This window comes from Athene noctua, chromosome 7 (genome assembly GCF_965140245.1).
Source record: "Athene noctua chromosome 7, bAthNoc1.hap1.1, whole genome shotgun sequence".
NCBI classification, from domain to species: Eukaryota; Metazoa; Chordata; class Aves; order Strigiformes; family Strigidae; genus Athene; species Athene noctua.
In genome coordinates, this window is record NC_134043.1 from 34,114,249 (window position 1) to 34,129,646 (window position 15,398).

Here is a 15,398-nt window from a genome sequence, read left to right on the forward strand (position 1 = left end):
GACTACATATTTGTTTCATGTCCATTTCAAACAGAAATTAAAAATACCCCAACTTACTCTATATGTTAAAACCCCTTACTTTAAGAGACTACTATTAAGACTCAAAAGGGAATTCCTCATAAATTAGCAAATTATAAAGTTGCTTGTGATTAACCTTTTCTTCCTATCTCACTCTGTCTATTCTTTATTACCAATTAAACACCACTGTTGTCAACCTTCCTTGAAACTATATGGATCTAAATGAAGAGAAAGAACTGCAGTCTCCAGGTTTTACGCTCATAATTTTTTTAAAGGTTATCGTTACCTAGATTATAAATTCTTTAGTGCAATGAACTTCTCTTACATGTACTTATCACGAGCCACCCAAGAAGCTCTAAGAAGAGATGTTTTCAGGACACTTCTACAACACAAATTGAACAGTTACTGTGAACATTATCAGTAAGAACTGAAGACACAAAGCACGAGAGAGATTAAATGGCAAGAATAGACTGAGCCCCTTTCATTCTGGCTGTGGGGACTGATTTTAGGACTGAACATTGCATTGTGAACACAGGGCTGAGCTGTGTTTCATTACATTTTAATTGGCTATTTGTGATGTAATTAGATGAACGCCTATGCAGTGGTTGTTTTGGGCATATAGCAACTCTCAGAGTTAGCAGAAAGGCAAGCGCTCAGATGATGGCTTGCAGCTGACACAGTCATCAGGTTTTATGTGTTCAGTTCAATTTATTTCCCTTAAATATCATAATTAGGACACTTGGTCTTAGGTGATAATACAACATAGAAATTCAAACTAATGGTTTTCTAATTGTCACTTAAGAATATGCTCCTTGGCGTAAAGTGAAAAGATATATCAACATGCTACATATATATCTTTATCTATCTATATCTATATATCTATGTCGATATGAATGCACTGTGTTGGCAAATACATGTAATATTTATCAATTTTAAAATGAATAGTTGCAGCAATGACAGTTAGTGAAAGATTTAATTTCATAGGAGAGAGCCAGCTTTCAGTGTCAGAGACAGAAGAGACAAGCAGAGCAGGACTTGCTATTACTGAAGAATCATGTTCTATGACATTTTTCTGTAAGTTCTCACAAATTTTTGAAGATTTATTTTTCACTGACAGAATTAAATATAGATGAGACCAAAGTTTAATTTCCATAAAATATTTGTAATGTAGTCCTAACTTTAGTCAGAAATGAAGTCTGGTTTGGATGTCCTGTACTTCCTCAAATCAGTAGGAATTATTTGTACTTTCATGAAATTTCATATCTGTTAACTTAGAAACAGCAGTTTTTTCTTTCATTCCATTAGGTTCAGAGTATAAACTCACTTTAATTTTCCTCCTCTTTCTTTATTCTGTGCTTAGATTTTAAATTAACACTGGATAAACTATGAGATGTAAGGCAGTGGTTTTCTATCAATGTGATTTATGCATGAATTCATAAAAATATGAGCTTCATTGTTGACTGGAAAATATCATTATACAGAAGACAATTTAATAGAAACAAATGCCTGTGCCATTTAGAACAGTTACATCCATTTTTGGTTTTAAAGGCTCCTTTTTACCTAGGAACACTGCATATAAAGGTTTGCAAGAAGAAGATGGGGATTTTCTGTCCCTTATGCTTTAGGTATTTTCTATTTTGAAGAATTATAACAATCACTACCTTTCTGGACCTCCATATGTCCTTTAAAAGTAAGGGTCCTCAGTAAAGAAACCTTGTAAAACTTTTACTCCTGACAACAGTTCCTAGAGAAGAGAGATTTTATGATACAAGCAGACAAGTTGGACAGACCAGTGAAAACTCACATGGGGAAAAACTCACATGGGGAGAAACGGGGGTAGAGATAGACAAGGTGGGGAGAAGGCAGACAGACAGACAGGGAGAGATAGATGGGCTGGGGCAGGGAAATGGATAGGGGGTGGAAATGGACAGATGGGGGTAATGTGCATAGGAATGACCTACATCAGGGGATCCACCCAGGGTAATCCACAGCAGATAACTCACCTGGGATAACCCACAACAGATAATCCACTCAGGATAACTGACTCACACTCTGGATAATTCCCACCACATAATCCCTAGCAATGCCCTTTAAAGTGCTGGCTTTTCACCCCAATTTGTTTTGTTTTGTTTTGTTTTTTCCATAACATAAAAATTGGGGTTTTTTGCTCTTCCAAAATACTCAGTTTTGGGGTTTTTTTGGACATTTTTCCACAATGTATAAATTGACGATTTTTGGTTTTGTGCATGAAATTTTTTTTTTTTTTTTTTGCTTTCTTGCTGAACAATCCAGGTGGATTTGACTTTTCCAGGAGCCCAAAACAGTTGTAGGTTTGTGGGGTTTTTTCTCCCCAATTGTGGTTTTTTTTTTTTCCACATTGTAAAACCAGAATCAAGGAGGTTGGGGTATTTTTGTGCTGTGGCAGTAGATCCCACTCTGTGTGCATAGCCTCACAGGGAAGAGTCCCATTTGGGGGGATTTGGCTCCAAATTAGTATGGGAAAAGGGGGAAAAGAAAGGGGTAAGGGGCAGCTTTTGAAAGCACTTTTATATCTCAATTGAGAGGGGGCTGTAGAATTTTTAAAGCCTTTCTATAAATAGGGTTTATTTACATTTAGAAAACCTTCATTTAAAAGAGAACATAATCCCACAGCAGAGGTTGTGGCTTGGAATAAAGAAACAAGTGAGAAAGCTGCAGGCAGCAGGTCAGATATTGGGAAAACCTGCAGTACCTGACCTAACCAGAGTCCATTGGCCCAGTGCTAGGGGGTGGCTGTCATTTTTTTGGTCTCCTTTTCTTTCCCCGTATTATCAGACTAATTCACACAATGCTTTTGTGTGAATTTTGTATTAGCCTATTCATTTGTTAGGTTCCCTAATATCAGTTTTAACACATCAACAAAGCACCCTTAGAAATCAATCTTCCTACTAGGATTTTTTTTTAGCTAAATTCTTTGTTTATTGAAGATTCATAAGTTTTATAAGCTTCTGACTCAGACTTAATCACTATACCACACTATATCAATTATCCTTAATTGCATTCTTTAAACTACTGTATATTGCCACTGAAGTCTAAAAAAGTACTCACACAGTGAAAATTAAGCAAGTGCATAATTAATACTTTTGGCCCGAGGTCACAGTTTAGCACTCTAAGATTGATTCTGTTAATATACACATAGAAAACAGTACTAAATAAAAGTTTTCTTCAAGGGACGGCAGCTGTTGTAAGATGAACCTCTTGACCTCTATAAAAAAGCAACAATTATAGATAACATTGAAAAATTATTAATCCCTTTGTAAAATAATAATTAATTTTATCAGCAAGTAGATGGTTAACTAAGATGATGCATTTTAGTTATTATAGTTATATTGCCTGAAAGTCTTGTTTCAACATATTGCTAGAGCAATTGACAAGTTACAGTGGCTATTCTGGGGTCTAAAATAAAGGCCTTTGGGACTACATCAATAGTAAGACCATTTATATATTACAGTAGCTGATAAGACCCTTTATATGCACTAAAGACAACTGAAACTCCTATTTATTGTCTAATAAAGAACAGGGGTTCCTCCTCTATGCTGGAACTCACTCTTATACAATGTCTCATGGGTATTCCAGGAAACCGGTTAAAGGTTCTTGATAGAAGTAGGGGTAAAAATGGTGATTTATGTATGCCCCTTCCACATAAAACTGAAGAGTGAATTCTCCAGCTTCTCTGACATTATAAATATGCTTCTCTGGAAGACCTGGAGATTCTTTGATTGAATTACAGGAGCTGGAAAGGGGAGGAAAACAAGAGTTCTTCATTCTAACCACAACTTTTCTCCACAGATTGTATTGGTATGTTGTAACACACAACGTGCCTGGTGACAGAAAAAAACTTGTTGACAACACTGTTAAAATACCTGAAAGATGATTAATTTTGGAGTAAGCAGACAAAACTAATAATATGTTAGTTAGTTTTCTACGGTAATCTAACTTAAAACAGTTTCACAAGATAAAATACAGTTTGTGTGGCAATACCTAACTTTGATTTTTGTCACTAACTTGAAAATAACGCAGCAGGAAGCTGAGAAACCTGCTTTTTATAAGCAATTCTTATCTATATCTATATCCTGCAAAGAAGAGCCCAAAACTTCGTAACAGCAGATGTAAAGAGCAGCTATTCTAGAACACCTATCTGAGCCTTTGGCTACTGCTTATCTGAAGTCTGACATCCACAGTGCGTAAATCCGTAGGCATAACTGTATAATACTGTCTTTATGTCTGTGCACGGTTGCAGTTACAGGCAAAGAGATGTAATGCTTTACTTCAGGTTACCATAGTTCCTGATTTTACTTAGAGAAATTCTAGTCCACTTCCCCTGTATCAGTAGTGCTTTAGGCATGTCTGCTGTAGCATGTATGCACTGTGTTCATCAGAAATGTGTTTGTGCTTTAGCATTTTATTCTATGATGAGCATATGGAGCTTTTTAATACACATCCAAGTCTGACCTGTTACCTCTGGTCTGTTAACAAAACCCTCTGTGATACATAGAGGGATTGAAGACAGACAGAATGGAAGGATGCATTTCTTTATTGTCCCCAGAGTATTTTAATAGTGTCTCAAGAATAATGTGGACTACTGTGAAACACAGCAAGTAGAAAGATAGCATTAGAAATATCAGTTAGTAGAGAAATGCCTAATAAATCATCAAGGTGATCATCAGCAAAATTTACAGCTGAAATTAATAAAGTTAAAAATATATGAAAATTTTCACTCTCATACTAATGTGCTACCAATTAAATGTGTACACCGTGGTATATCTTTGGGATGTATTGCAATGGTAGGGGAGAAACAAGGAAACAAGTATGAATGGATGGGAAGGGCAGTAAATAATACAAATTTGAGGAAAAGAGTAATCCTGTATATTATTTTATTTTCTTTCAAGGGAGCACATATATAATATTTGAATGGAATTCCTTGCTGACAGGTCTGGCTAAGTCTCATTCTTGCCATCTGATCTGTCTTGTTTTGAATTCAAATCAGATCTGTGCCTTATGAAAAACAAGAAAAAAGTTTCTTGCTTTGTAAAGTGTTTGTTAACTTGGGTGAAATTGTTAATTCAGAGCTGGTTTAACTGAAAATGGTATAATTTACAAAAGACTTAATATGACTCCTCATTAACAAGGAATTTCACAAGTATCCTGAACGCCTATTAGTCAGCTTGACCATACTTCTTGTGTGGTAAAACAGACCCACATAAAGTAAGCAGCAGCAGCTTTGTTTTAGGAAACTGAGAGCTTCATTATATGACTGTCTTAAAACCTATCTTAGGATCCTGTTGTTACTGACAAGAATCTCACATTTCTGGTGTCTCCCCATGGATGGCCTGTCATCAGTTCAAGTTATTAGTTCCTTGTCTCCTTTCTATTTTTCTCTTCCCCGTTTTGGTTCTGCATCTGTTTTCCTCTATATGTCTTACCTGTGCAACTTCTGACCTTTCTTTAAAGTTTATCTTTTTCTTTGCACTGTTATTGTGAAATGCATGAGGGATCATTGCTTATACAGACCTCTGTAATAATTCCTATATCTACTGTAAGTTTATGTCATCTGTAACAAACTAGTTCTTTGCCTCATTTTTCCTATTTTTGCCCTTTGAAAGTAAGCCTTCATTATAATTAGTCTTGTTTTTTGTAACAGTAAAGCTATTCTCAACCAATTTAGAATACCTTCTGCAGAGTTAATTCCTTTCTTTATGATACTTACATTTCAAATAAAAAATTACTCAAAATCTGAAGATATAGCCATAAGAAATGGATAAATTCTCATTCGAGTAGCGATGAAGGAAGTGAGCTGCGTTCCTACTGGAAGTGAAAGGAATTTCAGTGCTCACTGACATAAGCCTTCCTACACCTAACAGCTTGTACACATTTGTAAAATCTTTCAAAACAACAATTTTCACAGAAAGAAAATAGCCAGCTTGCAGACAATACCTTCAGTGACCTCAACATCCAAATCCTAGTCCAGAAAACAAATGTTTCTTTACTACTCAGATGTTCTCAGCAGAGTCATAGTAATTAACCAAGAACTTATGCTGAGGGCTAATGTCCTTTGGGGAAGAAATGTTGTATTTCAGAAATCTGAGACATGTTCTGCAGACAAAATTACTGATGCTATAAAACATTATTATAATTACTCATGCAGAACTTGATTGATGCAGTATGTTCTGAAAGTTCCCATCATATTATTCATAATTATCTTCTTTCTAAAAGCAATGAGATGTTCTGACTATACAGTTTCCCTTCTGGGAAAAGTATTTTGTGTCTTGCAACTGTTTTATAAAGAGATTCTTTATACACTTAAAGATAACACAAAAGGATAATTTTGATTGAGAATTGCTGAAGTATGTCAACTGGGATAGACTGCTTTACTTATTAGAGCTGTTTACAGTACAGAGAAATGCGTCTTGAAGTGCAGGGAGGTTCTGATATATTTCAATGTATTTACACAGTGTAATTGATCCCATCAGAGCTGTATCAATCTGTTCACAACCTTCAGTTTTAATATTGCATCATGAAGTCCTGGAAAACAGAGATGGATGTTACATCTTATACTAGAGGCATATGGATTAGTATGAAGTCCTATCCCCTTCATTCATTAGGATTTTCTTTCTTTTGCTCATTTATATATATTTTTTTAAAATTCACATGGCTTTGGCAATGGTTACAGGGAGTCTGGTTTGATCAAAATATTTCATTTTATAGATTTGTTCAACTTTAGAAACTTTTCTGCTTTTTTTTTTTTTTTTTTTTTTTCCTTAGAGGTAAAACATAAGCCTGGAATGAAGATATCACCTCTCTTTTTTCCAGAGTCTGAGGCAGAAGGTAGACTAAACACAGCTTTACCTGTGAATGTACTGTTTACTGCTCTAAAAGAACAATGCCTGTCTATGGTGAGTGATGTCTCTTTTGATATAATGTCACTCTCCTCTCAATGATCATTTTATCTTCTATTGATAAATGCATTAACATTTTTGTAGAGAACCCCTGTCTCTCATATCTAGTGTAATGGAGTTCCTGTGGTTACTGGGGTCTAGTTTTGTTTTGTAGAAACATATCAGAACGGCTACCATTATCCCATGGAAAATAATAGTGCGTTTTTAAAATTTCTCTGTCCCAGTTTTCTCATTCTAGGGTATCTCTCTTCACTCTCAGTAATTTAGCATCTGAGTGCTGAAATATTTTTGGTGAATGTTTATTGCAGTTGAATTTTGTGAAGTAGAGTACTAGTCCCAGGTCTGATGGACAAGTAGACTATATAGGATCTATTTATGTTACACAATGCAGAAAGTCCTGAGATCCCCAGATAGCTCTCTTGTCTTGTAGAAATATGCAGCATAAAGCCATTAGAAATATTAACTGGTGTCCTGGAAATCATACAGTCATGTTGTTATAGCACCAAATAGGACTAATTAGCACTGTTTCTCAAATAATCTATCTATTATGCCTCCAGGTTGGGAGTTTGAATGTCCATGGACAGTGATGTCCTGAAAGAATGAGCAGTGATACTCCTGGTGGCTGTGGTGCTGTGAAAGATCAAGGCATAGAGGGTGTGAACTTTGCTTTGATATGGATTGGGAACATGGAGAAGGAAAACCTATTGACTAAGAGCACAGAAGCACCCCAAAATAATAAAATTAGCATTTTAGGCCTAACTTGAGCTATTTGCCCATAGTTACCGCAGGAATCCAGGGAGTTCGGTTCCTTCTCCTCTGTCTGTTCCTAAGGACATACATACAAGAACATGGCTTTTACTATGTCCCATTTTCTTTACTCACCATGCAGTCTACAAAGTATACTACTAATCATATTGCTGTGTGGTTCTTTGGGCTTTTGTGGTTTCTTAGTATTAACAGGATTGTTTGAAAAAGGAAACAATGCCAGGATTTTCAAGAATTTCATCTTAGACGCAGGGGAGTTGGATGGAACATTTCCTTTGTTGTATGTCATGAAGTTCAATGGTCAGCTTTGATGCTCTAGTGTTCAGGCTCCACTTTTGCCATTCAGAGGAGTGAAGCAATACTGTGGTTCAGATTCCAGATACAGTATGGAAATTTTAGCATCTTTCCAAAATTATTGGAGTGTAGAAAAATAGGGTTGGAAGGGGCCTCAAGAAATTATTTAGGCTACCCCCTTGACAAAATCTGTTCCATAATCTTTCTGACAGAAGGAGAAATTATTAGGTAATAGCTTGAAACAGTCATACAAAAAATTTGCCCTTATTCAGAAGCCAGCATAAAACATCCCATTTTCTCTCTTAAACTTGCATTAAGATTCAGGCTGATGCAATTCTTTATGATCTTTGTGGGTGGAGAGCTGGTGGCCAAAATGATTCGTTCCAGAGAGGGATGAAAACCTAGTGGGAAAGAGTCTTTTATTTTTTAGCCCACAGTGTGGTGTGCTTGACTTAGTATTTTTCTTTTAATGGATTAAACTTTCTTTACCTCATGTATTTCCACACTGCTGTCAGTATAGCAAGTCAAACAGAGGTTAACATATAAATGATTAGCTCAGAGTGGCCATAGTTTGGTGTACTGGGATTCATAGCTGCTCTAGCTCTCAGATTTTAAAGTAAATAAACCAATTTCTTAAAGTTTCCTAGTTTCATCTAATAAGAATACTCTAGAAGAGCTAAGAACAGATATGTGTATGCTGCAAATGAACTGAAATTGTATCCAGAAAGATTAAGCACTGTTTATTTTTATGCCTGTTTTGTTCTGTGCTTGGTTATTTTAGGGACTAGGGTTGCAGGTATAACAATTTTTTTAATAATACCATTACTTCATTGAACATACTTCAACTTTAAAGAGCAATCATAATTTGATCATAAAAAAGCTAGTGATCCTAGAGGGACAAGAATAAAGGCTGACTTGAACGATTATAATATCATTCACTCCTGTACATCTGTCAGTTCGTACCAGCTGAGGTTTCCTTTACTCTGAAGAGCATGAGAATAAACTGGCAGCAAGTTTGCAACATCTCTGGTAGCCTTCATGTACCAGGAATGTGCATAGATGGTAGTTGTTCTCCTTCACCCCTAACATACATTGATATTTATATCAGAGATAATTTATATTTTGGGGGGTGGAACGTACAGCAACTATACAATGTTTTTCTTTTTTTAAAGTGTGTACAACACTTTTCAGTGCTTACCATTTTAACCACTGAAGTTTTCTTCTAAAGTTGGGATTAAAAAATAAAATTAATATATTTAAAGTTATACCAGGCTTGGAGTATACAACATACCAAATTTTGTAGTAGTGTAGACAGATCCTAATAAGATTTTTAATAATTACATTATATTGTTTAGAGGCAGAAAAGGCTTCCTCCCTAAAGAGTTGGAAGTCTGAGACAGAATATACATTTTTTTTCATAGCCCCTTGCAGAGCTCTGTAAACTGGACTTTTAAGACAAAACTCCTTCTTCATGTAGTCCTCACAAATAATGAAATGCAACTGCTGCCATGAAGTGGTCAAAAATTACATGAAATCCTGATTTTTATGTCTTGAATAATCACAGCATCTTGCTCTATAGAACAGCCAACATTCAACACATTAGAGCTAATTTCTGTAGGCATTGTAACATAAACAATATCAGAATATATGGATTTTCATAAGGTATAGAATTCTCTATTAGCTTTGTGAACATAAAACAACATTAAATATGTTTTTGCTAAACTGATGTGCAGGTAGAAACAGTAGATGCCAAGGCAATGCCCTTGTATCATGGGCCAGAGTTGGTGAGACATTGCATTTGCTGTCAGAGCTGAAGGTGGCTGCTTCATCTGCTAGAATTTCATGAAATAAATTCTAGCACAATTTGTAGCAGCGACCTCTGGACTCCAGTGAACTCACACATCAGTATAAAAATCCACTTTCCTCAAATATTTATGAACTTCATTTTGTTCTGTTGACTGTCACGTGGATGGAAACCACTGTAAAGTCCAAGCATTTCCATGTGTTGCTGAGTGTAATCAGGAATACACAGTTTCTGTTCAGGTTGTTTGAAGTTGACAAAAGCATGAGCAAGGATCAACATGTTTGCCCATTTTATTTATTTTTTTTTTCACACTTCTAGGTCTGTAAAATAACATATCTGTTATTACGGGTTACCAGTTGTCTGGACTTGTTCTTTTAGGTTATCTATGTAATAAATATAATATAAAATGCAATATCCTGTCTTAGACAGATTAACCACCTGCTAGTCTTCAGAGTCATTATGTTACCACTTCCCCAAATCTATTTGTTATTTTAATGCTATAGGTGTAGTGAGTGGAGGTTTCCCTAAAGGGAGATCACAGGGATAATTATGGTTTAATGTGAAGTAAATGGAAGGCAGCTGTGGTAAATGGAAGTAGATTAGTACATTCTGACAAATATATACCCAGTAAAGCCTCCTTTAATATGCTTGGAAAAATGCAGGCAAGAGCTTCTCAGTTTCTTTGTGGCACTTGGTTACCTCAAGGGGAAAGGAGCAAGCACAGTTACTGTAACACCTGTTGCATTTTATAAGCTCAGTAAGGCTGGGAAGAAAAGCTGTCTAAGGTTTCAAGCAGTCACTTCAACACAGATTTCTATTCAGAATTGCATATAAATTATGACTTTGCCTGGAAGCCAATAAGAAAATAGTTGCCAATGTGAAATCTTTATCTCTTAGTTGTATAAACCTTTTAAAAGAGATTAAAAGGTTTCACATACCAGATGCTTTGTCTTTTTAAGGCTTGTGTTTTATTATTTGTTGAAGCTACTGCATTATAACAAAGTGACTATTGGGTTTCCTGACACTGTGATCTCTGCTCTCCGGAGTATAAGACCCTGCATACTTTTCCTATGATATAAAGTATAAATACTCACTATAAACATTCAAAAGCGAACGTTATGGTGAAGGCTTGCAGGGTATTGATATTATGTGAATTTAGGCCGTAACAAACTGGTTTGAGAAAACCAATTTGGTGGGGTTTTTTTTTGAAAACAATAGGATCAGTGAAAAGCTGGCATTTATTCCTTTTCCTTGCTCACTTCAGTGAACTGCAAGATTACACCTGTATGACCAAATCATTCATCTCTGGAACATCAAAGTCCCACTCCAAATTCCTGCTTAGGTAACCCTATTATTCAATTTCTGGATTTGTCCAGTTAACAATATCCAGAAGTAGAACCTTTCTGTGGGATCTTCAGGTTAAAATAGGATATCTGGGAGTTTTTTAGGTAAAAGGCTGCATTATCTGGCCTGTAAGTATAGGAGACTGTTGCTAAAACAGCTAAGTCTGTTGGGGCAGTGTGTGGTAAGATACAATTAAGCACAGAAAATGCTGGGAAATAATTAGCAGCAGAGATGTTGCTTTCCTGTAATGAAAAGAGTGCACATGTAAGGATTTATTTACAGATTAATTTGCCAAATCTCTGATGATTAAATATTTCCTCACTAAACCTTTACCCATCTGTTTCTCTGGAAGTCTTTAAATATTACCAGTTTTACTTTAAAATAGCCAGTAATCTGGTTTCTCATCTATATGCTAGTTTCTAGAAGGAAGAGATTATATGGATAGTTTAGAAGTGCTAAATCCATTCTGTTTCTCCAATTCTTCTTATCTTGCATAGTTTAAAACCAGAGAAATTCAGAATACTTTACGTGTAAATCTTTGGTGCAAAGAAATACAGAAGACAATCAAAATAGTAAGAAATTAAATAGTCAATCTGAGTTTCTGATTTCACTTTTTTCATTTTTATGGCACTTTGACACAGACTGAGACTTAAAATACAGTAGAATTCCTTCCATTCCTTTTACAGAACCTCAGCAGTAATGCAGGTTTTTAGATGCATATTTAACTTCAGGGAATGAAGATCTAACTACTCAAGGTGGAACAAATTCAGTATTAAGGAATAAAACTGTTCTTTGAGTCCTAAGATTATAGTTAGTATTGAATTGACAGTTACTTTTGACTGTGAGTTATATTTTATCACTATTTTTTCCTATCTTTGCAGATCATTTAAATTTATGAAGGATGGTACTGATGTGACAAAAGAACTCAAGAAGAAAACAATGCAAGAAAAATGTGGTATATATTAAATTCATTAAAACTATTAGTATTGATATATTATTTATTAAAGTCTTAATTATTTATTAAATTATTTATTGAATTTATACATTAAAACTAAATGTAGACTTCTGAGCACTTTAAAGTAATTTAAATAGACCTTTTTTGCATTATGTTTACATTATTTTCTAGTTTTAATTTGTGAGGGGACAGAAATAAATTCTTGGGATTTTAAAATCGGAATCATGAACCAGTACCATTTCCTTCATCATCAGATTACTGAAATTTTCCAGGTTACCTGTAGTGCCTTCGTTGAAGTAAAGCACATTTTTTCTGAGCCACATGCAAGAGAACTGAATTTGGTTTTTGTTATGAACTTTCCAAAATAAACCGAATAAACATTCAAAAATCAGTATGTTAGAGATACAAGTATTGACTGTAATGTTACAACATTGAGGTCAGGAGGGCTTGGCTGTTCATTTTCCCAAAACAGAGAACAGTTTTCTTTATTTTCCAATATGGTTCTTATAATTTAGATTTTAAGTTTTGCATTTCTCCTGAACACATTGAAATCATTTGACTCAGTCTCTCCGTACCACTTTCTTCTCCCGACAGATTTATCACAGGTGGAAAAGAGTAAAGTGCTGAGAAGAGTGGAACAGCACATGTGACTGAGCTGGACAGAGGGATGTCCTCCTGCTGAGACCCTCTTTGCTGTTCCCCCTCTCCTTCAACAGAGACAAGATACTGTCCTCAGATAAGAGGCTGAAGATGGAAAAGGCCACCTAGCAACAAGGTGAGAGAGATTCATGACACACTAAGCTCTGCCTCACAAAAGAATTCTACAGTTTTCCAAAGGCAGTGCAGAGCTCCTAGGATGTTGTCATTTGAACCCTGACTGTGTGGGGTGTCACCAGAACCTTTTGTTCTGCTGTCAGCCCCAGAGCTGTCCTTCCCACTCAGGTGTTTTCAGTCTCACTGGAAATTACTCCTCACAGCAAATTACCTATTGAGAGGAGCACTAATCACTGCTGGAGGAAGAGTTGTGGAATGGCTGGGCTGGGGAGAAAAAGGGTTTGTTGCTGTGAACAGATATCACCGGTAAGGAGATAAAATATTTAGGCTAAATGCTTAGGATACAATGTCAAAACTTTTGTTCAGGTCTCTGTATCCAAACAAAGTAAGGTTTTTCCACAGATCAGTGTTGTGTGTGTGTGCACTGGTATGAATGAAATATTCTAAGTTAACATCATTTAACAAGTGATATAATGATTTTATGTATTATTCAAAATAAAGTTTGGAGGGTTTCAATGAGTTCTCCATATGTTATCAAAACTTGGTAAGTTTGTTCCCCTACATTCCCTTCCCCTTCAAATTTTGAAGACTAAAAATGAGCAAAATGAACCTTTCAAAAAACTTAAACGTGTAATTTTGCCTACCTTCTATTAAAAGAAAGTCTTCCTTTTTAAGAAGGAAAGGGAAAGTTTCTAAAGGTAAATTATTACTTCAAGCTCAGCCCTAAAGTTTTCAGATAAAGGTGCAGCCATCTTTGATTTTCTGCCTAGATGACTGTGTGTATTTTCATAAATGGCAAGACTAGTGCTATTATGGTTAGTGTTTCTCATAAAATTCTTGAGGATGCAACAGTGAGGAGTGGAGTTACATAGTGGGGAAAAGGTGAGTTGGATCTCTGAAACAGTAAATTAATCTTGCTATGAACAGGCAGATGAACATTTGCATTGAATTTACACATTCAGATAGTACTATTTGTGTGAAGACATACTAAACCTGAGAGATCTGATTCAAAGCTTACTAGTCCTCAGCCTTTTTTTGTTTGGAGAAAAACAATACATAAACCTCTCTTGTGTAATTTGCCACAATGGTTTTCATTTCTAGCCAAATTATAACTAGGCTGAGCTTTGAAGTTTTCTTATTACCTCTATTTCTTCATATTTTGTTTGTTTGCTTGCACACATGGGAATGTGTGCAATATGTTTTTGGTAGGCTTTTTGTGGAATACCAATGATTTGTGTGGACTAAACAGCAGTAAAGATAAAAAGGTCATAAAAGCACAGTTCTGCAATACCGCTCTACTATTCTGTTTCATTTTGGTTACCCAGCATTTTTAATAGTGGGGTCCTAAGATGAGGGTATAATTGTGAGAAATTGTGCAGATGGTAATTTCTGTAATGTCTGTTTGAATGTAGTTCAGATGAGTTGTTAAGGACATATGGAATGCATCTGTGTCAGGCCTGTGGTCTGTCTAGGCCAGTACTCTTTCTCTCTGAGTGGCAAATAGGAGATGCTAGTTGAAGTTTGTGAATCTGGCCCATATCTGTGGATCATTCCCCTTTGTACTGCCAAAATTGTTGGATTAAGAGTTAATTATTTGTTTTATTTTTTCTCTTTGTAAGAATTTCGCAAGTTAGATTAGCAGGAGACTTTGCTATTTTTCCTTAGGTGAACCGAAGGTAAATGCTGTTTGTTACTGCAGAAATTAAATCCACCACTTGTTTTACACGTTTAAGAATTGTGCTTGCTGGATGGATGTCCTTTTGTGTGTAACCTTAAATGAGTTCTACTGTGAGTTCAGAAGATTGCAGATAGTGGTTCTGTATGAAAAGCATGCTTTGGCAACAATTGCACGTGTTTTCTGAATCACTTGAAAGCTTTATGTAAAACTACATATTTCACTTATCAAGCTGCAGATATTTTAATATCCCTTTGTGTTAGTCAGCTTAAATAAGGATTGATAATCAAGCTGGTCATGGATCACCCCTAAATTGTCAAGCTAGTTGTTCTTGCAAGTGTTTAGCCATCAAAGTTTTGAGAACCAAACTGATCACCAGCTATGTAACCTCATCCCAGTTCAGTCATACAGCAGGAGTTTGTTAGTTTTGTATGAGTTTATCAAATTAGTTCTCAGTTCCTTTTTAATACCTGTAACTGAGTCAATCAGGGTTATTACTGCTAATAAAAGTCTGGAGCAGAAGTAATCTAAATTCTCTGTAATCAGTGTTCATGCACACTTAGCTTGTTCTATTTCTTTCTGTCTTTGCTTCATAAACTTGTTTTCTCTTTCTTTCTCTTATACCCCCTTTCTGTTGTATTCTGCTTTCTAATCACTTCACTATTCCCACCCTTCTTTTTTTCTCTTTATTTGTATCTCTGGTTACTTATGACCTTTTCTGTCTCACTGCAGAACTGAGCAACCTTAGAAGAGCTGAATATCTTTACTGTCATTTTACCCCATGCTCTGGTTTCTCCTGCTGTAACTTGGTGTGGATGGGTATCCCCATCAGAA